The 27,500-nt window shown below is 42.3% G+C and overlaps 1 protein-coding gene and 6 non-coding genes across 7 annotated transcripts in view; all 7 read left to right on the forward strand.

Moving 5' to 3' along the window:
- The window catches only part of LOC125302943 (CUGBP Elav-like family member 5), a 116,202-nt gene that overhangs the window by 14,948 nt on the left and 73,754 nt on the right, over nt 1-27,500 (forward strand).
- LOC125308712 lies at nt 8,490-8,622 on the forward strand. Its single transcript, XR_007195946.1, has one exon. It is a non-coding gene; the product is annotated as a U8 small nucleolar RNA (small nucleolar RNA).
- LOC125308724 lies at nt 9,184-9,316 on the forward strand. Its single transcript, XR_007195949.1, has one exon. It is a non-coding gene; the product is annotated as a U8 small nucleolar RNA (small nucleolar RNA).
- Nucleotides 12,959-13,091, forward strand: LOC125308704. Its single transcript, XR_007195944.1, has one exon. It is a non-coding gene; the product is annotated as a U8 small nucleolar RNA (small nucleolar RNA).
- Nucleotides 13,551-13,683, forward strand: LOC125308742. The gene has a single exon (XR_007195957.1). It is a non-coding gene; the product is annotated as a U8 small nucleolar RNA (small nucleolar RNA).
- On the forward strand, nt 14,153-14,285 carry LOC125308748. The gene has a single exon (XR_007195959.1). It is a non-coding gene; the product is annotated as a U8 small nucleolar RNA (small nucleolar RNA).
- LOC125308719 lies at nt 16,032-16,164 on the forward strand. Its single transcript, XR_007195947.1, has one exon. It is a non-coding gene; the product is annotated as a U8 small nucleolar RNA (small nucleolar RNA).

Genomic DNA, 27,500 nt, shown 5'->3' on the forward strand with positions numbered 1-27,500 from the left:
GTTTTCTCCAGTGGTGCTCAGACCTAATGCAATGCAACGCATTTGAAATTTCACATAGCAGTCACATACCTTGAAAATGAACTTTATTAGTTTAACAGTTGAATTGAAATTGAGTTAAATTGTCTGTAGTCTCCACATTTCATGCGACTGCTTAACAAACATAGACAGTAAAAGAAACAAACTGTTTCAAAAATGTTTTCTTCTACACGATTCACGCGAATTAAACGTGAAGCCTCTGCACGGCCGGCGCCATCGACTGGTCTGGCATATGCACTACAGCACATTTAGCCGGTTACACCTCTGTGTGTGCACACAAGGTTTTTCTTTACCGGTGTCATTAAAGGTGGGAAAGCGGTAAGAGAAAATTTTCGTGTAGACATACCCTAAGTGTGTGTGGGTGTGTGTGTGTGTGTTGGTGTGTGTGTGAGAGAGAGAGAGTGAGAGAGAGAGTGTTTGTGCGAGTGTTTGTTTACAGAAAATGAGAGAAAGAGAGGGCAGTTCAGAGATACATGTGGTGCTTGTTGACACAGAGTGTGAATAAGCCATCCAGTGGCATGTCAACCCTGTGGGTGGATGTGTCTATGGGTGGATGTGTGTCTATGTGTGTGTGTGTGTGTGTGTGTGTGTGTGTGTGTGTTTGTGTGTGTGTGTGCACTGACATGCTGCAGTCGAGACTAATCTCAGAGAGTGAGAGGGGCTCGTTTGATGTTGCTGCATCTCTGCCCCTGAAAGATAAACACAGCATCCAAGGTCTGCTTTCATCCTGGCATGCCCAGATTACACACACACACACACACACACACACACACACACACACACACACACAAATGTCTTGCTGGCTAAAGATAGATTTAAATTAGTGTGTGATGATGCAAGGCTGCCAACATGGCAAGAGATGGGTAACCAGGGAATAAGGGATTTATATAGAGATTAATAAGAGTTTAAGTAGAGGTGAAGAGTGAGGAAAAGCTTGTGGTCCACTGAGGAGAGAGAGAGAGAGAGAGAGAGAGAGAGAGAGAGAGAGAGAGAGAGAGAGATGGTCCCTTGTGTGAATATGTGGTGGGGAGTTGGGATGGTGTGAACAGACATACAGTATAAATACTCTCTCTCACACACACACACACACTTTGGCATAATCAAGTGTATGGAGTAAACACCTTGGAACCCCCTGGGGATCCATGACAAGTTAACACCTGCAAGAGACAAAGAAAGAGAGAGAGATGAGATGTGTGTGTGTGTGTGTGTGTGTGAGAGAGGGGGGTTACGGGGCAAAGACAGAGGGGGGGGGAGTGAGAGTGTGTGAGTTGAGAGATGGATAGAGAGACTGCTGGGAAAGGATAGATAAGATGACTGAGAGAATACAGTGGAGGGAAAAAGAGGGAGGAGAACGTATGTTATTTTTTTTAAAGCATGTGCACAAGCACAAGGACAGATGACCAGAGGTACACACACACACACACACACACACACATCCACACACACACACACATCCACACACACTGGCATACACATGGAAACAAATGGTTTCATTCAGTAAACACACACTTTCCAGTGTTGCAGACAGTCCACATTCCAGTGTTGTGAGAACGTGCCCTTGTGTGTGTGTTAATCATAACATAGTATTTTTAAATGACTTAATTTAATCTTGGGTAACTGAAGTAGCCTACAATATATTATCCTCCTCAGTGACACAGGCCTGGCAGACAGATTATCTGTGTGTGTTTGGGCAACGGCAGGTTCCAGGTCACCCTAAAAAGCAGTCATCACTCATATTTTTAGTGTGTGAGGTCTATTTTGGGTTGCAGCCTCAGGCATTCTTACTATCAGTGGAACAGTGTCACCTGATGCTCTCATTACTGCAGTAGGCTAAGTGTGTCTCCTGCTAGGCTATGCTAGGCAGCTAGGCCACACAATGCTATGATAGGCTATGCTAGACTATGCTAGGCTAAGGTAAGCTATGCTAGGCAGTGCTAGGCTGCACAGCTAAGGAATAACAGTCCAGACAGAACTACACAGAACACAACTCACAGCCCAGACAGAACCACATACTCACTATTGACTTACAGACAGTTCCCATGAACTCACTGCATGTAGGGTGGGACACAGGTAGCATTGTAGGCTAATAAAAGGAAATGTCATCATAGCAGTCAACCTCTGTATTTTGTCTTCCAACCATGTGTGTGTGTGTTAATCATAACATAGTATTTTTAAATGACTTAATTTAATCTTGGGTAACTGAAGTAGCCTACAATATATTATCCTCCTCAGTGACACAGGCCTGGCAGACAGATTATCTGTGTGTGTTTGGGCAACGGCAGGTTCCAGGTCACCCTAAAAAGCAGTCATCACTCATATTTTTAGTGTGTGAGGTCTATTTTGGGTTGCAGCCTCAGGCATTCTTACTATCAGTGGAACAGTGTCACCTGATGCTCTCATTACTGCAGTAGGCTAAGTGTGTCTCCTGCTAGGCTATGCTAGGCAGCTAGGCCACACAATGCTATGATAGGCTATGCTAGACTATGCTAGGCTAAGGTAAGCTATGCTAGGCAGTGCTAGGCTGCACAGCTAAGGAATAACAGTCCAGACAGAACTACACAGAACACAACTCACAGCCCAGACAGAACCACATACTCACAATTGACTTACAGACAGTTCCCATGAACTCACTGCATGTAGGGTGGGACACAGGTAGCATTGTAGGCTAATAAAAGGAAATGTCATCATAGCAGTCAACCTCTGTATTTTGTCTTCCAACCACCCTTTCTGCCTTTCCTCTCATCCCATCAGTGTGTGTGTGTGTGTGTGTGAACCAGGGTTTCCGTTGTCCGGTAATTACCGGACATTGGCCGGAAAAAAAATGAAATGTCCGACAAAATTAAATCTCTCCGGTCAAATTGTCCGATTGAAATTGGCTAATAATCCCGTCCCCTGACGCAATCTGAATTTGAGAATAAGCCTTAGCCTAATATGTAAGCCTATATTATACGTCCTCTGGCTATGTTTTTAAATGAACAGGCTCTACCGTTTGAAAAGTAAGCTATTAAACAACACGCATAGACCATATGCTGCATTTCAAATAGGAAGCGCACGCTTAAAACGTCCATGTTAACCAACAAACAAATGAGTGAGGCGGTTCAAACATGGCCAGGCCCAGGCAGACTAGCCTTAAAAGTTTTTTCAGAGGCCAGACGCGATGGATGATGATAAATTGGTAACGTCTGAAGCCTCAGATGCCAGGTCAACTCCACCACCACGGTGGCACCACCAGATAAAAAGCAGAAGTGGCGGGCTTATCTGTCGGAATCAGTGACATTGGGAGTTGCAGGGGGTGCGGCCGCTCCAAGACACTGTCATTCTCCGTGTACACTGGACATGCAAAGTGTTCTTTACCCAAAGTATACAGTAGGCCTATGCGTTCTCTGTCTATGATCTGCAGGGTTAGGGCCTCCTCGACGAGAAGATTGCTGGTCTGCGGATAATTTCTGGCACAATTAGCCTAAACGGTATCATTGAACCGCGGCCGAAAGAAAAAGAAACTAAACATTTCCCAGAATAGGAAACATTTCTTAATTTGTTGTTGTCAAATAAAGAGGCATAGCATTAAGGGGTAGTGGTGTGAGCGCTCATTCTTGTGTGTGCACATCTGAGTAAGTTAAACAGTCACCAATGGAGATAACGTGGGTAGCAGCAACAAACAACGTAGCCTTTTTAAAACAACGAACGAAGCGGACTCTTGCTGTCCATGAAAAGATACTGGCTAGATCTTGTTAGGCATGTTTAAGTTAGGCTAATGAACATGTTGCATTCTATACAACCTGATTATGTCATTCTTTAAGCTACATAGCCTGTCTCCAGTTTTCCTCAATTTGACTAATTAAGAAGCGATAATAGGATATTTGACCGGCATATCATCAAAATGTCCGGAAAACGAAACCTCTGCCGGTCACTTTGACCGGCACCATTTTTGTCTAGCGGAAACTCTGGTGTGAACCTTTTCCACTTTCTGATTCTTTCCTCTTTGACTCTTCTCTGCATCTCTCCATCTCTTCTCGATCATCTGCTCTTCCTCTTTCCTTGTCCTCCTCCTCATTTCCTCCTCCTCTCCTCCCTCTCTATCACTCCCCCAGGGCCCTCTCTCCTCCTTTCCACCCTCTCTTTTCTGTTTTCTTCTCTGCGTTTCTGCTTTCCTCAGTCCTATTTCCTTCTGTTCTCCACTCCTCTCCTCCCCTTTCTTTATCTCTCTCTTCTTAGTCCTTCTCTGTTTGACAGTGTGTTTGCATGTGTGTGTGTGTGTGTGTTTGTGTGTGTGTGTGTGTAAATCAGATCGTTGTGTGCATGTGTGTGTATGCCTATAGAAAAATCAAGGGGAAAATATATTTATATATATGAAGCTGCATCCAGCTTATATTTGATAGATGGTTACAATATATTGAAGTCAAGTGGGAACAAACAGAGACCGCACTCAGGGGTTGAAAGATATCAAAAATTGTATTAAAACGTATTATAGGCCATGAAACAGAGTTGACAAAGTTTTCGGGCCTAGCCCATCATCAGTGTCTCAATTCGAAACATGTCACGAGGCACTGACACCTCTTACAGGTTCCTGCACCAATCACCAAAATAGTAAGTGAATACAACATCACAGTGTGTAGTTCATACAGTGTATAAGCCAAGGCGTAAATACAATACACCAAAACATACCTAACGTCAATAATGCCATAAACATTATACAGACTTCATAGACAGTATTGAATATTAGACAATAGACAATATTGAAAATATTGAAAAGAGGGCATGCACTGAAGGTAGCAATTAACTAAATGACTAGGCTATACTTCATCCCGACCTGGGCACATTCAATGATTGGCCTACAGAAAGCATGTTAAGACCAAGTCTTCATTCATACCCCTCGGGTGAAGAGTTTAACAATTCCCTTTGTAAGAGTTTTCTTTCTATATCCCCCCTCTCTAATTAATACATATATAGTACAAGAATATATATATGCGTAATAAGTATATGTGAAACCCACAATAGATATCTTACATGAAAGTCCATGCTGAATGTACTGTATTTAATTATATGAAGAAATTATAAGAAAGTGGCCAATACTGAATATATTTATTTACAGTAACATAGATGTGCTTATACTGGAATATGTTCAAGCTGCATATATGTGGATATGTTATTTTTTGTATGGGTGTGTGTGTGTGTGTGTGTGTGAATGCGTGTGCATGAGTGTGTGTATGTGTGTGTGTGTGTGCCTGTGTGTGTGTGTGTGTGTGTGTGTGTGTGTGTGTGTATGTGTGTGTGTGTGTGTGTGTGTGTGTGTGTGTGTGTGTGTGTGTGTGTGTGGTAAGTTGGGCACTCAGGCCGGCGCCATGTATTTGTCAGCAGAAATCAGTCCTGCAGCTGCCATGGGCAGCCTGGAGCTGTGAAACAGCAGTGGGGGGCTGAGCGCTGATCCCTGCCTGATGGATGTGCACCCTGGCTGGGGCAAAGCCATCAGCTCTCCCCCCACCTCCACCTCCTCCTCTGCCTCCTCTTCCACCCTCTCCCAGCTTTCAGCACTACATCATATATATATATATATATAGACGGAGATGGGGAAGGAAAGGCAGAGAGACAGAGAGAGAGAGAGAGGAACAGAGAGAGAGAAAGGAACAGAGAGAGAGAGAGAGAGGAACAGAGAGAGAGATAATGACAAAGTAAAGAGAAAGATGAACAGAGAGGAACAGAGAGAGAGATAATGACAAGTACAGAGAGAGGGGAACAGAGTGATAGAGAATGACAAAGTGGAGAGAGAGAGAGAATGACAAAAGAGAGGTAGTACACGAGAGAGAGAGATGACAAGAGAGAAAGAGAAAGTAAGTTAGAGGGTGGGAAACCGAGAGAGTGAGAGAGAGAAAGAGAGAGTGTGGGAGAGAGAAAGAAATAGAGAGAGATATATATATATATAGAGAGAGATACAACCGGCAACAACCGGCTAAGTTCGGACTTCCATATGACCGTTTATGTTGTTCAGATATACGGCCCAACCGTTTATCATCCGCAGAACCTCCGGTCTTACACGTATGTCTTACACGTACACTGAAAGCCTTTATAGTGTGGTAGGGTTGGGTTTGTGTGGTGACCTACTCTGAGAGACAGGCTGGATTGTTATTCCTTTTGATGGGGGAGAGCAGCTCTACATTGTAGGTCATTCTGTTGCAGAAACATACAACCTTTTTTTCTGTTTCCTCCATTTTTTCTTTTTTTTCTTTGCCTTTCTTTGCTTCTGTACTCCTCCTCTGTCCCTCTCTATCACTCTATTTCACACACCATCACTCCATCAGACACACATTCTCACTATCATCCTACGCATCTCTCTCCCTCTGTCACCCCTTTTTCCCTTTGTTTTTCTTTATTTTTTACTCTTCACTGATTTCTTGTCCTCTTTCCTTCCTTCCTCCCTCTCCATATACCTCCCTTCTCTCTGTTACTCTTTTCTCTCTCGCTCTCTCTCTGTCTCCTCTGTTCCCCTCTCTTCTCCTCCCTCCCTCCTCTCTCTATTTCTCTCTGCTGTTACATCAGTAACATCATTCTGGAAAGTCTTCCAGCTCACTGCTCAAACAGGCAGGCCTGGACAGTCCATGTGTGTGTGTGTGTGTGTGTGTGTGTGTGCGCAGGCAGCCTTGAAGTGTGTGTGTGTGTGTGTGTGTGTGTGTGTGTGTGTGTGTGTGAGACCGCTATGCTGTAGAGCATTTTAGAGTTAGAGGGTGAAACCAGGCTTGTTTACTTTGTGTATGTGTTGTGTTTTGTGTATTGTTCTTTGTGTGTGTGTGGCATTTCCTTGGCTTACCTTATGTTACCTTGCTATGTCCATCTGCTCTGTCTCTTAGCTATTTGGTCAGAGATCTTTAAACTCTCTCTCTCTTTCTCTATCCATCTCTCTCTCTCTCTCTACTCCACGCCTTTCTCCATTCTCTATCCTAGAGTTCTCAACAGGCCTGAAAATTACAACCCGACCCGACCCGGCCCGTGGCTTTTAAAGCCCGTACCCGATGTAACCCGACACATCAACATGAATTATCTGCCGAACCCGCCCCCCCCCCTTTTTTCCCCCTCATAAACGTATTATCATGACCAGCAGACGGGAATTCAAATCAACCTTTAAAGAGGCCCTATGCAACAATTTTAGCAAAAATGACCTTAATTATGCAGGTTGAGAGTCGTTCTGATGGTTCTACAACACTTTTTGGGTCGTTTGGTGGGTGCTTCGTCTCCCCCTAGTGCTTCTCCGTGGAAAAAACGAATATGCAACTTTCTGGTCGCGGTCCAAACACATCCGGATGTAACTCGGCGGAAATACTCGAAAATGTAGTCAGATTGTAGTTTCTAAGAAGACTGCCAAACGGACTCCGACTTGGCTTTGTTGCTGTTGAAATTGTAAGTAGGCCTAGCCTACCCTTGGGTGAACTTTGTTTTTGTAATGTGATTTGATAGTCTCTTGAACAATGTGTTTGCTCGACCGTTTTATTGTGAGCCCTATGTGTTTAGCTTGGTTTATTGATGGCTAGCTCGCTAGCTAGTGGGGGTTTAGCGTAGCAGTCACTTGCTACCGAAGCTGCAGGGGGAGCTATGTCGTGAAAAATGCGAGCCCAAATCAGGCGAAAACCCAGAAACAGCGAAGGAATAACCAGACCTGCATAGGGCTTCTTTAAAGGAACACGCCACCCAATGTCAGTAGTAATATATGTTCTTACCTTAACTTTCACGATTTGAGTCATACCTCTCCCGTGTCGGTACGTGCACTCAAACGCTCTGTTACGCGGCGCGAATGTGTTAGCATGTTGCTATGCTAGCGGGCTCAGATGTAGCCATAGAGGGAGGAAGATAGCAGTAATCAAAAACATCCACGTTTCCCCTACTTAAATACAGTTGCACGAGTAGTTGATAAAAATGTGTAAGGTCACACAACATGAAACGTGGCGATTTTCCAAGCGAATAAACAGGCTCTTGGCACTTGGGAGTACTTCGACCTCGCGTAGTAATATTAGTTAGCACCTAATTGTAGATCCTATGGACCATATCCACGTGGATCCCTATAAGTCTGCTTGCTCTGAAGATCATTCTAATGTTCCCCATATATGGATTAATCCCAGGCCTTTTAGCATCAGACAAGTCCATTACATGGCTTGTACAGGAATCCAGCCTAACTGTACATGTTGTCACAAAGTGGGTACTACATCTTCGGAGAGACATATTATATGATTAAAATTCTTTCCTGATGCAACTATCTCATATACCATGACATTAGCCTACTCACTATACAGTAAGCAGCTGGTCAATGTGGTCACATTGAATAACAAAGAAGCTTACTGAAGTGGTGTCTTTGACACCTCAACATTTCATGGTAATTTGGAGTTGTAGTTAACTGTTAGCCATTCTCCCACCATGACTGAGCAGTCTTTGTCCCAGAGCTGTAGAGATTCCTCTCTCCTGTCCTCTTCACATCAGTGAGGTACATCCTTACCTGTTGCTCTCTAGAGGAGCTTCAGAACATGATGAATGGAGATGGATGAGATGCTGATTAATCTCTTCCCTTCTAGAAGGTCTGCAACACCTTCTGGAAGCCGTTCTGAGTAAATATGTTTTGAGTTATCTAATTTATGAATCTGTGAATGTGATAGATAGATAGATCTTTTTATTTGTCACATCTTTGTATGTTAAATGAGAAGTTTTGTCTTGTCTATTACTCAATCTTTCCCCAGAACATGTCCTATATGTGTGTCTATTTGTCACATCTGTAGGTCTTATAGTATTTCAGTTGTGACATTATCAATTGGCTTAGAAATGCCATTCTATTGGTTTCCTTATTCCCAGAACCTTATAGGTGTGTCCACATACAGGAAGGGGGTGTCCAAATTGAGGAGGACATGCCCACACTGGGAGGTCTTGTCCCAGGTGGGGGAAGGGCATTTTCAGGTGGCAGAGGGGCATGTGGGTAAATATTTGCCACATAGTTTGTGGAGAGCATTTGTCAGAGTGCACAGAATGCACAGAGGAACCACATAATACAAACACCTCACTACTATCCTACAGTCTTGTGATTCTCAGATTAACATTTGACCTTTGACCTTCCCCCACCATGACTGAGCAGTCTTTGTCCCAGAGCTGTAGAGATTCCTCTCTCCTGTCCTTTTTACATCAGTGAGGTACATCCTTACCTGTTGCTCTCTAAAGGAGCTTCAGAACATGATGAATGGAGATGTATGAGATACTGATTAATCTCTGCTTTTCTAGAAGGTCTGCAACACTTTCTGGAAGCCGTTCTGAGTTTTTGCCCTTGTGAAATATTTTTTTATTTCATTTTATTTCTATTTTCAGTCTCTTGCATTTTCTGGTCTTGTTTTGAGAGATCATTTTTGTTGGCATTTATGCATTCTTGGAGTCATGTTGTTACAGTTTTTTCTGATTGCTTAAGCACATTTTTTGTAACTATGGCTTTATTGCAAAACTCTACACACAAATAGGAAAACCTTTCACCCAATCAGCAAAACATTGTAGTTCTCTTGCAAAAGCTAATACACCTTGCTTAACTCTTCACACCTTCGTAAAAATGGTGTTTTTGTTTCAAACAGTAAACACAAGCCATCACAATAATAAGCACACAATGTGCCAACTACACACTGATGGTATGAATAAAAAACACATCTGGCTTTTACTTTCTCTGTGCACAAGGTAGACTATGTCAGTTTGGGGTCATACTTTTGTCATAGTTCTCTAAACATACAGGGATCCAAACTTCAAGTATTGGTTTGTATTTAAACACAACAAAACAAACTCAAGTGTGTTTTCCAAGTCAAAACACAAAATAGCAATTTCACTGAGACAAAACAAGTCAGTCTACATCGGGTTGTCTCTCTCAAAATTTCGTCTACATCACATGCAATGTCCTAGTCCAAGGCACCGGGGAAAATATATTCTGGAATGCCGTATCCAGGCCTGACACGACAATATCTCCACATGTACAATAGACTGATTTTGTTGCCTGTAAAAGGGCTATTTCTTTCTCTTCTTACCCTTCCTCTTCCCCCTCCTTGTCCTCCTCTTCCTCTAATTTCACCTCCTTGTCCTTGTCATCCTCTCCCTCTCACTTCTTCACCTCTGTGTCCTCTTCCTCCTCTTCTTCCTCCTACTTCTTCACCTCCACGTCCTCTTCCTCCTCCTCTCCCTCTCACTTCTTCACCTCCGTGTCCTCTTCCTCCTCCTCTTCCTCCTACTTCTTCACCTCCACGTCCTATTCTTCGGCCTTCTCTAATTTTTACTCTTCTCACTCTTCCTGCTCCCTCCATTGTACCCATTGTACATTACCTGTGGCTTATTTATACTGCTTAGGTTGATTGCAAAGTGAACTAATTATCTAAAACAGTTTTTACATGAGAAAGTGTGCCAGAGAGTTGGCAAAATAGTGTAAATAATAGCCATACATGTGTATAGATTTGCTAGGAGTGTGTGGATCATTAGGAAATTGAGTGTAAAGCAGTGAGTTGTGTTTACAGTTCCGCAAAAAGAGTGCTGTGCAATGAATTGTGCCTACACTTGTGCAAAGTGTGTGTTACAAAATTGCGTAGTAATATTAGTTAACACCTAATTGTAGATCTTATCCACCACAGAGCTGGATCAACCTCTCAGCCTCCCCCTCCGAGGCACACACACAGTCATTTCCGTAAATAGAGACAACCTGCCCTGTGGGGTGTACTACGAATCTCGATTAGTGGGTTAGCGAGGTATGTTGCGCTCAAAGCCAGGCTATGCTGTGCCACGAAAGTGAATCTGTTTTAGTGTCGCTATATCACCATGGTATCTTATGCTGTCAACCAAACCTGATCGAGGGGAGGTTATGTGCTAAGTTATAGCTCAAATCGCGGTAATCTACCGCGACACTGACCAATCAATTGTCTTAAAACGAAGTTATCTCAGGTGTAGGATTCTGTCATATATCTTACAGGTGGAGCTCCGCCTCTACTAACATTTTGGGTCTCGAATGCGCTTTTAATAGTGCTGTAATGCGTGCAAATATCCAACTATGGGCGTGCATACCATACAACAACTGATGACAATTGATTTATTTGATGTTATAGGTTAGACACAAAAATGACCGCCAGTGTAGATTAAGCTATCGCTCATGAATGCGGAAGTAATTTTTTCAAAAAGAGGCGGTCTTGTGCGCTCCATCGTTACCACGATTGGCCAAAGTCATCCCAACACCGAGAATGCGACAGATCTGAGCTGAAAGCCTAGTTTGACAAAAATATCACATAACTGCAATCGTAGTATCACTTAACGTATACCCCTAAGTCAAGGCTTTGTCAAGCCTCGATATGTCTACATAGCCTAGATATGTCTAACGTGCTTCATAGTATACCCCACTGCTGGCGTTAGTTTGAGCTGACTTAGCAAAGTAGCAGGTAGTGGTAAAGTAGATTGTGAACAATCATGGTTATAACATGCATTGTGAAGGGTTGTAATAACAAGCAGAAGTATTATAGTGATTTCCTGTTTCGTAGAATTCCGCTTCGCTGCAAACAGTGGATAGGATGTACAATTAGGTGTTAACTAATATTACTACGCTAGGTCGAAGTACTCCCAAGTGCTATTGCGCCACACATTGTAGTTCTCCTGTTTATTCGCTTGGAAAATCGCCACGTTTCATGTTGTGTGACCTTACACATTTTTATCAACTACTTGTGCAACTGTATTTAAGTAGGGGAAACGTGGATGTTTTTGATTACTGCTATCTTCCTCCCTCTATGGCTACGTCTGAGCCCGCTAGCATAGCAACATGCTAACACATTCGCGCCAAGCAACAGAGTGTTTGAGTTTATGTACCGACACGGGAGAGGTATGACTCAAATCGTGAAAGTTAAGGTAAGAACATAAATTACTACTGACATTGGGTGGCGTGTTCCTTTAATGTTCACGTTTTGTTTTAAGGGGGACATTTTTGGCCAGGAACTTAGTCATTGATTGCTGCTGCTGCGTGGTGGTGGTGGTCGAATGCCCACAGTTTAATGTACTGTAAGGCGGCTCAGGCTGGACGACCCTGTTTTTTTTTGCTGTCATATTTCATCAGCACCTTGCATTTTGAGCATTGCACATAACCTGTAGAATTTCCAACAGAATCCAGCACCACTCCAAACACTTTCCAGACCTCTGATTTCCCCACTCCTGTAGTAGCGATGGTGAATTCACCTGCGCCAAGTTTACTTTTCAACAACTCCATCTTCTTCTCCAGGCTAAAGGCGTGCACGCAGCGGCGTTAGGTCTGCCCCCGCCCCTCTCCATGATGCACGTTGCACGCAGCAGCCAGACTTTCTTTTACGGTGAACAGCAGCGATGATTAATAAATGTTTTTTTTCTTTCACTGAGTGGAAAAGATTAAGCCCGAGTCATTTGCTTATATTTTCAACCCGAACCCGCAGGCCCGTCGGGCCAACCCAACCCGTTGAGAACTTTACTCTATCCTTCCTCTCTCTCTATGTTTCCAGCTCTATCACGTGGATCCCTATAAGTCTGCTTGCTCTGAAGATCATTCTAATGTTCCCCATATATGGATTAATCCCAGGCCTTTTAGCATCAGACAAGTCCATTACATGGCTTGTACAGGAATCCAGCCTAACTGTACATGTTGTCACAAAGTGGGTACTACATCTTCGGAGAGACACATATTATATGATTAAAATTCTTTCCTGATGCAACTATCTCATATACCATAACATTAGCCTACTCACTATACAGTAAGCAGCTGGTCAATGTGGTCACATTGAATAACAAAGAAGCTTACTGAAGTGGTGTCTTTGACACCTCAAACATTTCATGGTAATTTGGAGTTGTAGTTAACTGTTAGCCATTCTCCCACCATGACTGAGCAGTCTTTGTCCCAGAGCTGTAGAGATTCCTCTCTCCTGTCCTCTTCACATCAGTGAGGTACATCCTTACCTGTTGCTCTTTAGAGGAGCTTCAGAACATGATGAATGGAGATGGATGAGATGCTGATTAATCTCTTTCCTTCTAGAAGGTCTGCAACACCTTCTGGAAGCCGTTCTGAGTAAATATGTTTTAAGTTGTCTAATTTATTAATCTCTAAATGTGTGTCTATTTGTCACATCTGTAGATCTTACAGTATTTCAGTTGTGACATTATCAATTGGCTTAGAGATGCCATTCTATTGGTTTCCTTATTCCCAGAACCTTATAGGTGTGTCCACATACAGGAAGGGGGTGTCCAGATTGAGGAGGACGTGCCCACACTGGGAGGTCTTGTCCCAGGTGGGGGAAGGGCATTTTCAGGTGGCAGAGGGGCATGTGGGTAAATATTTGCCACATAGTTTGTGGAGAGCATTTGTCAGAGTGCACAGAATGCACAGAGGAACCACATAATACAAACACCTCACTACTATCCTACAGTCTTGTGATTTTCAGATTAACATTTGACCTTTGCCCTTCCCCCACCATGACTGAGCAGTCTTTGTCCCAGAGCTGTAGTGATTCCTCTCTCCTGTCCTTTTTACATCAGTGAGGTACATCCTTACCTGTTGCTCTCTAAAGGAGCTTCAGAACATGCTGAATGGAGATGTATGAGATGCTGATTAATCTCTGCTCTTCTAGAGGGTCTGCAACACCTTCAGAAAGCCGTTCTGAATATATCTGAAAGCCAGTCTGTGTGACATGGCAGCAGGGTTCTTTGTATGTTAAATGACAAGTTTTGTATTGTCTATTACTCAATCTTTCCCCAGAACATGTCCTATATCTATGTGTTGTGTGTTCAGTATCCTAAATAAATAAGACTGTAGACTTTAATATGGAAGACAGATGGCAGGACTAGGGAGTCTTAAAAGCGTGTCCATATGTGGCAAGGGCGTGTCCCAGCTGGAAGAGGGGCATATGGGTAAATATATTCCACATAGGTTGTGGAACGCATTTGTCAGAGTGCATAGAGACCACAAAGGAACCACATAATATAAACACCTAACTGCGACCCTACAGTCTTCTGATACATGAATTATGACCAAGGCCATTCTCAGATCAAGATATGAGCTTTAACATTCTCCCACCATGACTGAGCAGTCTTTGTCCCAGAGCTGTAGAGATTCCTCTCTCCTGTCCTCTTCACATCAGTGAGGTACATCATTACCTGTTGCTGTCTAGAGGAGCTTCAGAACATGATGAGTGGAGATGCATGAGACCCTGATTAATCTCTTCCCTTCTAGAAGGTCTGCAACACCTTCCAGATGCCATTCTGAATACTTCATTTGAAGTTGAAGAATTGTTCTGCCCCCCCCCACCCCAATGTTCTTGATTGGTTGTGAAACCAGTCAAATCTTTGACTGAAGTCATGGAGCTCTTTGTTCTATCTTGTTTTATGGGAACATTTCTAACTGTTAATGTCTGAACAATGTTTTTGGAAATATCTGTTCAGGAATATCCACTCTGTCCACATACTTCTTACTGAAGCTCATCTGATTTATAAATAAATGCTTGTCAGGATTAACAACCCTTATTAACAATAGGCATTTCCTCTCAGGCTAGTGTCAGCCATAGCCAATAGCTTAATATCACATCCACCCATGAATGTACAATTATTTTCCTAATTAAAGAAAGAAAGTAACTGTAACACCATCAGCACTGTTGTGTGGGATCTGTACAATCTGTTTAGGAAGAATCAATGTAGGTGACAGGAAGGTTTACCACGATAAATAAAGCCCACATATTCCTGATCCTCAAATTTAATGAAACAGCATAAGTAAATGTTGTTTCTGTTTGAATGTCACATCAGCATTTACAATGGCACTTGTTCCACACATCATGAAAGAGTAATGAGCTATGTGCGTTGAGACTGAACTTCTGGAGAGGGTGTAGAAGAGAAATGTATATCTGTGAACTGAGCTTCAGAACACATGCACAGCATTGTCACAGCAAAAATCTTACTATGTTTTAGCTTTCATTTGCGCTAACCAGTTTTGTATCGCTCATTTGCATGTCAAGTCAATCATTTGTCACCATGTGGGGAGTGGGCACCCTATATAGTTTGCTGGTGCCTGTGCTTGCTGCTGAGCAGGTCTCACATACAGAAGTTGAGAAGGGGAAAGGAGGAGGGGGGCCTAGCCGGGGGATTTGAGATTTTGTACGACAGCCACAAATCAAAACTAACATCCATCATTATGCCACACTGTACTGTAGTTATGTAATATGAAAGAGAAAGAAATATAGGCTTAAAGAGAAAGAGATACAGGTTTCAAGTGAGAGATATAGGTTTAAAGGGAAAGATATATAGGTTTAAAGGGAAAAAGATACAGGTTTCAAGGGAAAGATGTTTCAAGGGAAATAGATATAGATATAAAGGGAAAGAGATATAGGTTTAAAGGGAAAGATATATTAAAGGGAAAGAGATATAGATATAAAGGGAAAGAGATATAGGTTTAAAGGGGAAGAGATATTAAAGGGAAAGAGATAAAGGGAAAGAGATATAGGGTTAAAGGTGAAGAGATATTAAAGGTAAAGATATATAGATTTAAAGGGAAAGATATATAGGTTTAAAGGGAAAGATATATTAAAGGGAAAGAGATAAAGGGAAAGAGATATAGGGTTAAAGGTGAAGAGATATTAAAGGGAAAGATATATAGATTTAAAGGGAAAGAGATATAGGGTTAAAGGTGAATAGATATTAAAGGGAAAGATATATAGATTTAAAGGGAAAGAGATATAGGGTTAAAGGTGAAGAGATATTAAAGGGAAAGATATATAGATTTAAAGGGAAAGAGATATAGGTTTAAAGGGGAAGAGATATTAAAGGGAAAGATATATAGATTTAAAGGGAAAGAGATATAGGTTTAAAGGGGAAGAGATATTAAAGGGAAAGAGATATAGATTTAAAGGGAAAGAGATATAGGTTTAAAGGGGAAGAGATATAGATTTAAATGGAAAATCTCCCACCATGACTGAGCAGTCTTTGTCCCAGAGCTGTAGTGATTTCTCTCTCCTGTCCTCTTCACATCAGTGAGGTACATCCTTACCTGTTGCTCTGTAGAGGAGTTTCAGAACATGATGAATGGAGATGGATGAGATGCTGATTAATCTCTTCCCTTCTAGAAGGTCTGCAACACCTTCTGGAAGCCGTTCTGAGTTATTGCCCTTGTTAAATAATTTTGTTTATTTTTATTTTTTTGTTTTTTCTATTTGCACTCTCTTGCATTTTCTGGTCTTGTTTTGAGAGATCATTCTTGTTGGCATTTATGCATTCTTGGAGTTGTGTTGTTACAGTTTTTTCTGATTGCTTAAGCACATTTTTTCTAACTATGGATTTTTTTGCAAAACTCTACAAACAAATAGGAAAACCTTTCACCCAATCAGCAAAACATTGTAGTTCTCTTGCAAAAGCTAACACACCTTGCTTAACTCTTCACACCTTTGTAAAAATGGTGTTTTTTTGGATCAAACAGTAAACACAAGCCATCACAATAATAAACACACAATGTGCCAACTACACACTGATGGTATTTATAAAAACACATCTGGCTTTTGCTTTCTCTGTGCACAAGGTAGACTATGTCAGTTTGGGGTCATACTTTTGTCATAGTTCTCTAAACATACAGGGATCCAAACTTCCAAGTATTGGTTTGTAATTCCTACTTCTTCACCTCTGTGTCCTCTTCCTCCTCCTCCTCCTCCTACTTCTTCACCTCCACGTCCTCTCCCTCCTCTTCTTCCTCCTACTTCTTCACCTCCACGTCCTATTCTTCGGCCTCCTCTAATTTTTACTCTTCTCACTCTTCCTGCTCCCTCCATTGTACCCATTGTACATTACCTGTGGCTTATTTATAGTGCTTAGGTTGATTGCAAAGTGAACTAATTATCTAAAACAGTTTTTACATGAGAAAGTGTGCCAGAGAGTTGGCAAAATAGTGTAAATAATAGCCATACATGTGTATAGATTTGCTAGGAGTGTGTGGATCATTAGGAAATTGAGTGTAAAGCAGTGAGTTGTGTTTACAATTCCGCAAAAAGAGTGCTGTGCAATGAATTGTGCCTACACTTGTGCAAAGTGTGTGTTACAAAATTGCAAACTGAGTGCAAAGCAGTGTTTGTGCTTTTAGTTTTGCGAACTCAGTGAGTGTTTTTTTTATAAGTATTAATAGTTTTAGAAATTGTGCTATAAGAATCACGGTTGTACAAGGTACAAGGTACAAGGAAGTTTATTGTCACATGCATATAGTTACTGGAAGTAAGAAATGCAGTGAAATTATGTCTGGTGTCAGCCTATTTGTGCAAAGTTGGGGGGGGTAAAAAGTGCAGTAGAAGAGGGGTTTAGTAGATTAAGTGGCAAGGGCTGCATAAAAAAGGTGGGGGAGGATTGGGATTGGGTGGGGGCACCAACAAGGAGCACCCAAGAGCAACAGGGGCAAGGAAAAACTCCCTTACCAAGGAAGAAACCTTGGGCAGATCCACGGCTCAAGGGGCTAACCCAACTGCCAGGGGTCTTGGTGTGTGTGTTGGGGGGATGACAGGGGAGATGGGATAGTGTGCTGTGTATGTGGGGAGAGGGCAGTGTGCAATATGTGTGTTGGAGAAGCTTCCTCATGAGACAATGTGCTGTGTATGTAGGGGGGGGGGGCAGGGACTTACTATTGCAAGCAGAGTACTGTATGTAATTTATGTGAGTGATGACAGTGAAGATGTGTGTGTGGGCGGGAGGGGAGTGGAGCAGTGACTGTGTGTGTGTGTGTGTGTAGTGTGGGTAGGTGGGGGCAGTGTGCTGTAAGTATGTAGAGGATGTGTTTTAGCATTCAGAAAAAAACTGTAATTGAGAATGTTTTAGCACACAAAAGTAGACTTGTTTAGCACAGACAGACGACATTGTGTTGTGCTGTTGAGGCTTTGAGATTGTGGCCACCAATTGAGTCTGGCCACCCTACATCTCTATTCAGTCGGTTTGTTCTGGTGATAGCTCCTGAGTTTGAAACTGATGGGGGGGGGATCAGGGCTGCTGTTATTACGTGCAGTGCATGCTACCTGTTGACTGAACGCATCTATGTTTATGGGTGGGTGTCTCCATCACTTCCTCTGCAGGTGAGTCCTCAACTGCTTGTTCAAAGGATCTCATAAGCCTCTCTTACACTGTTGGTAGTTTTGTACAAGTTACCTTTACTCTGAAGGAGTTTATGGATTCTAAGTTTTACCCTTGTGGTTTTACTGTGTAGAGACTGAGAAAGTGAGAGAAATAGCGAGAGACGTGTGTGTGTGCGCGCGTGCGTGTGTGTGTGTGAGCATGCGTGCATTCCTGTTTGTGAGTGTGTGTGTGTGTGTGTGTGTGTGTGTGGTGTGTGTGTCTGCTTTGCTCTCTCTCTCTCTCTCTCCCTCTCTCTCTCTGTGTGTGTGTGTGTGTGTGTGTGAGGTGTGTGTGTTTGTGTGTGTATGCTTTGCTCTCTCTCTCTCACTCTCTTTCTCCCTCCCTCTCTCTCTGTGTGTGTGTCTGTGTACACCTGCTGATTGTGGAGTATTAGGTCTTAATGGGTTTAACCTTTAGCAGGCATGAGGGACTGGGACTGAATAATTCATATAGGACAGAGAGAAGGCCCAGTGCCAAATCAGACACACACACACACACACACGCACGCACGCATGCACGCACACACATTTGATTGTCCCACCCATAGTTGATCCACAGCCATAAAACACATATCTACACATACAAGTTCACTTGGAGAAAATAAGAGCCTACACACAGATTCAGTCTGAGGCAGATTGTAACACACACACACACACACACACGACCAACTATATGTTCATATGTGAAGAGCTCTTTATTGCTTTTCTCATTTCATTCATTCTTTTGTGTATGTGTGTGAGAGAGTGTCTGTGTGTGTTGTGCATGTGTGTATGTGTGTGTGTGTCTATGTGCCTGAGAGAGTGTGTGTGTGGGTTTTCCATTCTCTCTTATCCTGCCGTGCTGATAACAGGCTTGCCGGTGTCGCCACGGCAACCTGGCCGGTGGTGTGATGTCTTATGATTTGGCTGAATAGGACATCTGACTGCTTTATCCATTTGGCTCTAACACACACACACACACACACACACACACACACAGACACACACATAATTCGAAAATGTACCTATGAAGCTATACTTTCTTATAAAACGTAGTGCAGAATGATAAACAGAGTCCAATGAGTGTAACACAGTCTTTGAGACATGCATGTGGAGTATGTCCCCATAATCTAAAGCAGATAAAAAGTGCCTGCAACAAGTGCTTTTCTTGCGTTTAAATTGAAACAGGTTTTGTCTCTAAAATAGAATCCTAGCTTTACCTTAAGCTGCTTTACTAAATTTATCACATGATAAATGTGATTAAAAGGCAGAATTTCATCCAGTAAGAAACCCAAATATTTGTAAGATGACACCCTTTCTATAAGTGGTAATCTGAGGCAATGACTTTACATGAGCCTTAATAACATACATTTGTTTTTTTAGAATTTAACACCAATGTATTATTGTTATTATTATTATGATACTCTCGACCTACGGGGCCACTTCACTGGAGCCTGATGAATAGGAGTGAATCATTCCTCCTCCACAGGAAGGCCTTGTCTCTCCCGCTGCCCAGCCTAAGTGCTTGACTATGGGCAGCACAAATGCATTGACCCACGGGGACAGTCGGCGGTCTTTCTGGAGCACTTAACTACAGCTGAAAAAGTGTTACAGCAATGTAGCTCTTCCCTCAGAGCCCAGCTGTGTTTGAAGGATAACTTAATTAAAGGTAACTCAGTTCAAGTCAAGCCCTCCCCAGGGAAACCTCATCTCTCCTGCTGCCCAGCTGATATGTCCAGTGTTGAGCACCACAGACGCATAGTGTTAGGGGAGCTCTGATAGCATTTCTCGACCAACAGAAAACAGGTTCTTCAACCTTCTGTGTCGCTGCCCCTACCTTCGGGAACATTCTCCCCGCTGAGATCCACTCCATCACATGTCTGGACTCTTCCAAAAAACTCCTCAAACCCCACCTGTTTACCACAGCCTACAGATCTATGGTGCCATAGCTATTGATAAACAGAATGATAAACAGAGTCCAATGAGTGTAACACAGTCTTTGAGACATGCATGTGGAGAATGTGCCCATAATCTAAAGCAGATAAAAAGTGCCTGCAAAACAGGTTTTGTCTCTAAAATAGAATCCTAGCTTTACCTTAAGCTGCTTTACTAAATTTATCACATGGTGATTAAAAGGCAGATTTTCATCCAGTAAGAAACAGAAATATTTGTAAGATGACACCCTTTCTATTTCTTGGCCCTGTAAAGCCCTCCTTACACTGATAGACTTTGGAAAGATTTGCAAAGATTTAGAAATGATTTTTGAAAGACTACAGTCTCAGACCCTCTCACATCTAAAGACAAGTAATAGAGTTTTAAGTCACAGACTATGATTTGCAATGACTAGGGATCTTGCAGGGTCACTATTTACAAGACTGCAACTAGATTCCTTTAAATTATTACCCATCATGCAATAGATAAACAGGAACTGAAATGATAGACTCAAAGTCGTATTTTCGGCTATTTTACTGACTCCGACTGACTTAAAACTGCTAAGATTAGCACCTTACACTTAACGATCTAGTTGACGGGAGCGCGCCGCGATTCCAGTACAACTCCCATGATTTCTGTCCGACTTTGGAAATTTAGTCGCCGACTGTGAAAACAGACCAAAATCGTACAATTTAAGGCCGCCATAAAGTGGTAATCTGAGGCAATGACTTTACATGAGACTTTGTGAATAACATACATTTTCTCCCAGCTGAGTGCTATAGCACCATAGATGTGTAGGCTGTGGTAAAGCTGCTACACATCTATGGTGCCATAGCTATTACCCATGTTTACCACAGCCTACACATCTATGGTGCCATGTTTACTAGAGACCGACCGATTTGGGTTTTTCTAAAGCCGATGCCGATACCGATTTTAAGCGGTCGGAGTCAGCCAATGGCCGATGTGACCTGCCGATTTTTTGGGCCGATTTTTAGTGCCGATATGCTATCGTATTATCCTTGCATGGCATGCTAAAAATCATACTAGTAAGAGGAGGCACAACATTTGATTTATTGAAAATTGAACATTAAAAAATCAACATATGAATTAAATATAAAATAAATAAATACCAACTCCAATAAATAAATACCAACCGAGTCTTAAATATTCAATATATAATCAACATAAAAATGTATGTATGACTTCTTGCAGTCTGTTAGTCTATTAATTATTCATTTTAATATGTTTAACAGAGTGCAAGAAGACTTCCATGATGTGACAACTTCAGATAGTTACTTCAAAACGGCAAAATACAGGTTATACAGTTTCACTGTGGAACTTCCATGCCTTACCACAGACCTAGATTTCAACAATATAAAACTCTGTCTCCCAGCATGCTGTGTAGGAAACCGGAAATAGGAACCAGAGAACATCCGTTTGATACTTCTCAAATTCGCAATCAAATCAAGCATTTATACATCGCGAAAACAAATTGACACTGGATGACAATGTTTTAAAACGTTCACTTGTTATTTGTGCGTCCTCTTTTTGTTAACATTTCACTTAGATTGTCCGTTACTTAAGTTTAGATCGTAACATAGCAGTCACCAGCGTTGGGGAGGGGTTTGCATAGTCGGTAGCATTCCCCAGCGCTTTTCGTAGCCTGGCGCTAAGCAACTTTCATTTCTTCTTCAACTCCGATGCAGTTGAAAACGAATGGACATGGGATGACAGTGTTATAAAGCGTTCACATGTTAGATTTGCGTCCTGTTTTTGTTAAATTTTCACTTAGATTGTCCGTTACTATAGTTTAGATCGAAACATCACGCTGGTCACCAGGGGTGTGTTTCTCGACAGTGTCGTTGCTAACTAAGTTAGCAACTTACTTGGTTGCAATGCAATTTCCCATAGGCAACCTACTAAGTTGCTAACTGGTTAGCAACAATGCTTTCGACAAAGATTGTTAAGGCGGAGCAAGATACTTCGTCGTAGTTCATGTCTATGGGCGCAAAATGGGGATCGAATCCTGTCTGCATAAAGAGGCATGTCGATGACGTATTGATGAGCGTACGCTGCAACCGGCCAACAGCAGCGGCATAAATAACCGGCACACACCTGATATAAGGTCGATTTTCTCCAGACTGGAATGTTCAAAAATGCTAAAAATGTACCTGAAATGTTCAGAAGAGTTTGAGGATCATGAAAACGTGTACAAAATTCACATTCCTAACTCTATAGAACCAAGACCTTAGCATATGTGGTGAAATTCTGAGCTATGCCCATAGACTTCAATGGAGCAGTCGCTGCCTCTGCTCTGCATAAAGGGGGATTTTGACCCCCCCTCGTGCGATTCGGGTTCCCGGAAGTGGCTCCTGATGGCTCCTGAAATATCTTGCTCCGCCTTAACAATCTTTGCTTTCGAGAAACGGGGTCCAGCATTGAGGGGGCTTGCCGGCGCATTCCCAACGCACTTTCGGTAAATGAAGCAACATCACAGATTACAACCATAAGAGTAGAGATGCACCGATTGCAATTTTCTGGGCCGATACCGATTTCCGATTTTTCATAGAGTTTGACCTGCCGATACTGATTTTAGCCGATTCCGATTTCATTTCTTCTAACCATTTTACAGCACACACACAAATAGTTATTTTCTATCTTTTCTTTGATAGAACGAAATGGCTGTTAAAAAAATGGAACTGGTGAGCAGACAGATTCTTCTTCAAGTCTAACTTTAGTTGCAGTATCAAATTATGGATTAAGTTATGGAACACCCATTTTATTCTTCTCACATCCAATATCCACTAAAGATATAAGAAAAATTGTCATGATACATTTGAACATGCTACCATGTAACATATTTTCATATGCATTGATGAATTTATGGGATGGCGAGTGAAAAGTGGTTGTAGCCTAGGCTATCACCAAACACAGGGGAGGAGAAGTGCTAATAGCGATTAGGTGCTCCACCATATATGAAAACAGTCTGTTTTGCGGTGAAAAAATTAAATCCAAATTCCGGTTAAATGCATCAATTAGGCTATAGGCCTAGAAACTTTCAGAGACGGCTGATTCAGTATTCAGAGCATCAGTTTTCTTCATTGTAGGCTACTATGTCAAAAGCAACTTTAGCGTTTGTTTGCCTTTCTAATAGGCTATCATTTGTTCACTTTCGACATCCACTTCTCAATCTACTAGGGTATTTTAAGGCATAGCCCTAGTCTACATGCAGTAAATAGTTCCGAGTATTTTCTTTTAAGTGGAGTAAAACTACTAGGGCTACTGTATGTTGCTGCTTGTTGACATCTTATTATGTAGCCTATGATCGCTAAACTTTGATTATTTTAATGTCATGAATCGGTTATCTCCGTTCAGCAGTGCTTGTGGTTCAGCTGTGGGCACGCAATTAGCGGCAGTGACGGGCGGTGATGGCGATGTTTACATTAGCCTAATGAAGTGACAGCTTAGTAAATTCCACGCAGATAGGCCAATGGCAAAGCACAGTGTTTGCTGCATAGAAAAACTCAGTAGCCTATTAAGCTTTCTTTGTAGCCCTACATCCAGCCCTGAGTGTTGGCCTGGTTGCTAGCTTCTTCAAACTTTGCAAACTCAGCTGGGTGTTGTTACAATTGTGGCGCACAAGTGCATTTGACCGGGATAAAATCGGCATGTCTCAGACTGACCGGCCGGTCGCCGGTCATGGCCGATCATGTGAAAATCGGCCGATTCCGGTCACCAGCCGATCTATCGGTGCATCTCTACATAAGAGAAATCATAAGAGAAAATATACGACTTTGGGACACTGGAATGTAAAAATTGATGCCTTACCTGTAGACAGTCTTGCTCCTTCTTGAAACCAAAGATTTTCTTAGTTCTAAATAGACCGTCTCTTTTAAAACCTCGCGCTGTGTTCCAAGTAGCTGCCCGCAGATGTGCCTGACTTAAAATCGGCGCGGCCAAATTAGAAAATCGGCCGATGCTGATTGATTAAAAAATAGCAAAAATCGGCCGGCCAATCGATCGGTCGGTCTCTAATGTTTACCACAGCCTACACATCTATGGTGCCATAGCTATTACCCATGTTCACCACAGCCTACACATCTATGGTGCCATCTATTATCTACGGTGCTATATTACCCACCTGTTTACCACAGCCTACACGTCTATGGTGCCATAGCTATTTGAACCCGGGTCCCCATGGGCATTTGGCCATGTAGTACACAGTGTGTGTCGCCCTGGCTTTGGGTCCTGGTCATGTTGCTGTGCTTTATATGCCATTTTTGTCACTCTATAAATGGTGTGTGTGTGTGTGTGTGTGTGTGTGTGTGTGTGTGTGTGTGTGTGTGTGTGTGTGTGTGTGTGTGTGTGTGTGTGTGTGTGTGTGTGTGTGTGGCTTTGGCTTTGACTGGAGTGTGTGTGTAGCTCTAGCTTTGACTGGAGTGTGTGTGTGTGTTTCTCCTCTCTTCTCCTTTCTGCTTGAGTAGTCACACTCAGGGGAGACAGGTGGCCTAACTCTCCTTGTGTGTGTGCGCTGGGGGAGAGAATGTCTTCATGAGCCGTGGGATACTGTATTGATTTCCTGCAGTCACAGGAGGAAGTCTGGCACACGTGCCTAATTGGGATTTCATTTCCTAACGCTGCCTATGCCTGAGCCGCAGCCACCACCACCTGCTCCATCTTTCCGCCTCTCCATCTCTCCATCTCTCCACCTTGGCACTTCCACTTCTCACTCTCACTGGGTTATTGTGTGTGTTTCAGTATGTGTGTTATTGTGTGTGTTTCGGTATTTGTGTTATTGTGTGTGTTATGGTATTTGTGCTATTGTGTGTGTTTCGGTATGTGTGTTATTGTGTGTTATACGGTATGTGTGTTATTGTGTGTTACGGTATGTGTGTTATTGTGTGTTACGGTGTGTGTTATGGTGTGTGTGGTGGAGATTGATGGATAAAGAGCTGGGCGATGTGTAAATGCTTTTAGAGACGCTTAGATCAAGTGCAGGACAAGGCTTCCCACGTGTGTGTGTGTCTGTTTGCACTGTGGGTTAGATTTAGATGTCCCTGAGGCCTGCTTCTCCTTTATGATGGCGTGTGTGTGTGTATTAGTGTGTGTGTGTGTGTGTGTATGAGTGTTGGCAGTAGAGAGTGTGTCTCTTTTTCCTCTGTGTGTACAAAGTCCCTGCTGCAGTCCATCTCAGTGAAGAGAATGGGGGTTTTAACCTTTAGATCAGATGAGAAATGTAGCCTTGATGGAGTAACCAATGCCTTTGGCAAATACAGCACCACCACATGAGTTCATGCCTCATCTACCCATGACAAGGTGTGTGTGTGTGTGTGTGTGTGCGTGTGTGCGCGTGTGTATGTGTCTGAAGTGATGAGGTCACACGCTTCTTTTTGATCTTTTACACCTCGTCTGAAACATTTGGGTCAGATCAGAGTTGACCTTTACACCTCCACACCCAGAGTCACCCCTCCTCATGTAACTCAGGCCAGATTGTTCTTGACAGCAGGCCATTCTAGGCTCTTTGTTTTCATTCTCAATGTCCTTTAAAACAGATATATTTATTCATTATTTTTTAGACATGCAACCTAGTTAGTAAGGGAGTACTAAGTCCACACGTACCAAACCGATCTTTTTTTCCTCCGTCTTCCCTGGAACCGTATCAAGAATATTTGCGTCCAAACGGATCCATCTCAACACGGTTCAACATGTTACTTCATATCCCAGGCCTATAGGTGGTAGGGCTGTCACTTTACGTTCGAAAATCGATTGCACAATCGATTGGACCAAACAACACAAGTTTCGAAAACTAAAATAGGGAATCGATTTTAACCAAATATGTACACTATTAATTGTAAATGAATTAAACAAATAAAAAGGATAGATAGAACAAAATTCACAAACAAGAATATAAGAATATAAAAGAATTCCGAAGAACAGTAAGCATTGCGAAAGCTAAAAAAAGACAATTCCCACCAATTTTACGCACCAAAAACAGCTGTTTCAATCAGCTGCTGTGCTGCTCGTGTTTTGCCAAAAAATGGGGGACAACGCGATCAACCTGTGCGACATGAGAGAGACGAGTGATAGGCCCTAATAACTTGAGGAGTTTGATGTGGAAGTAGGCCTACTTCGGATTTTTGGTATATCAAATTATGGAGAAGAACAAAGCGGTAGGCTATGCAAACTGTGCAATCGAGTTCTAAATTCTAAGTTCTAAGTTCTAAAAATTTGTTTGACATTTCTAATCGTAAACACAGACACAGCTACGTTGAAGCCTGCAGCAGTACTGCAGGCATGAAACTTCACGCCAATAAATCATCAGAAATATTGCTAGCTTGTGTCTACAAGCGCCCTCTTTACGTTCGTCCTAATGCCTGTTAGTTGTTTGTGATTTGGCCTATATTTGCCGTTGAAAATGGAAACATGAATAGACATGAATAGACATGAAAAATCAATTTTACAATTGATTCAATGTACACTTATGTCTCAAAAATCGAACAGGATTTTTTCACAAAAGTGACAGCCCTAATAGGTGGCACTGTTTGTTACAGAAATTGACCAAAGCTTGCGTCATGTATGTCGTGTATGAAAACTAGTATTGTAAGGCAATACTATAACTGTCAAGTCCAGGGCAGCTTAGGTGTGGCGATGACATCATCAATACGCAAGTATGCGGTTTCGCCGTCCAAACGAACTCACAAGGGCTACGGTATCAGATTTTTCCACCCTGGGACCAGGTTTCAAAAAAGTGCGGTTTCGGGCAGTGCGTTTACAGGATTCGTTTGGACGAAGCAAAACCGGTGCGTTTAACCCACAAAGCGTCTCCGTGTGGACGGGGCCTAAAACTGTACGATGATATGCAAAAAGTCAAAGGATGTGATGATGCTTAGTGTGAGGATGTTGTTGCAAAAGTTACTCCACATTTTCTTATACAATTCAAAACTTGGCAACAATTGTGGGCCTACACTTATAAATGTTTATTACACGGCTCTTCACAATGCAAGTAGAACGCTCCATTGATTTGAATGGGATTTCCCAAAGTTCTAGCGGTCATTATTTTCGACTAGAAGACCTCTGAAAAAAATAATGACCGCTGACAATGGCAACGGAGTTTGTGCTTCTAATTCAGGTCTTTCAGATCACTCTGCAACTACTGGAACTTCATTCAAAAAAGAAAAACAGATGGTTGATCAGCTGTGTACTAAAGAATGTTTGATTCAAGTTCAGCGTGTGTTGTTGCAAACTATTTGTTTCTCAGCAAAAGCCACGATGAACAGTAACAAATAGGCTATAGCCTAGGCTATAGGCTAAATAGTCATATCGTGGGCAGTTTATTGTTTCGTTTTGGAAAGTAGCCGTGTAACACGCGGGATAATGTATAGAACGCCGGTCATTATTGGGAAAATAAGTCCTTTCGGGGCAGAACAAGACCTTCCGCTGCAC

The sequence above is a fragment of the Alosa alosa genome, chromosome 1, assembly GCF_017589495.1.
Source record: "Alosa alosa isolate M-15738 ecotype Scorff River chromosome 1, AALO_Geno_1.1, whole genome shotgun sequence".
Taxonomy (NCBI): domain Eukaryota; kingdom Metazoa; phylum Chordata; class Actinopteri; order Clupeiformes; family Clupeidae; genus Alosa; species Alosa alosa.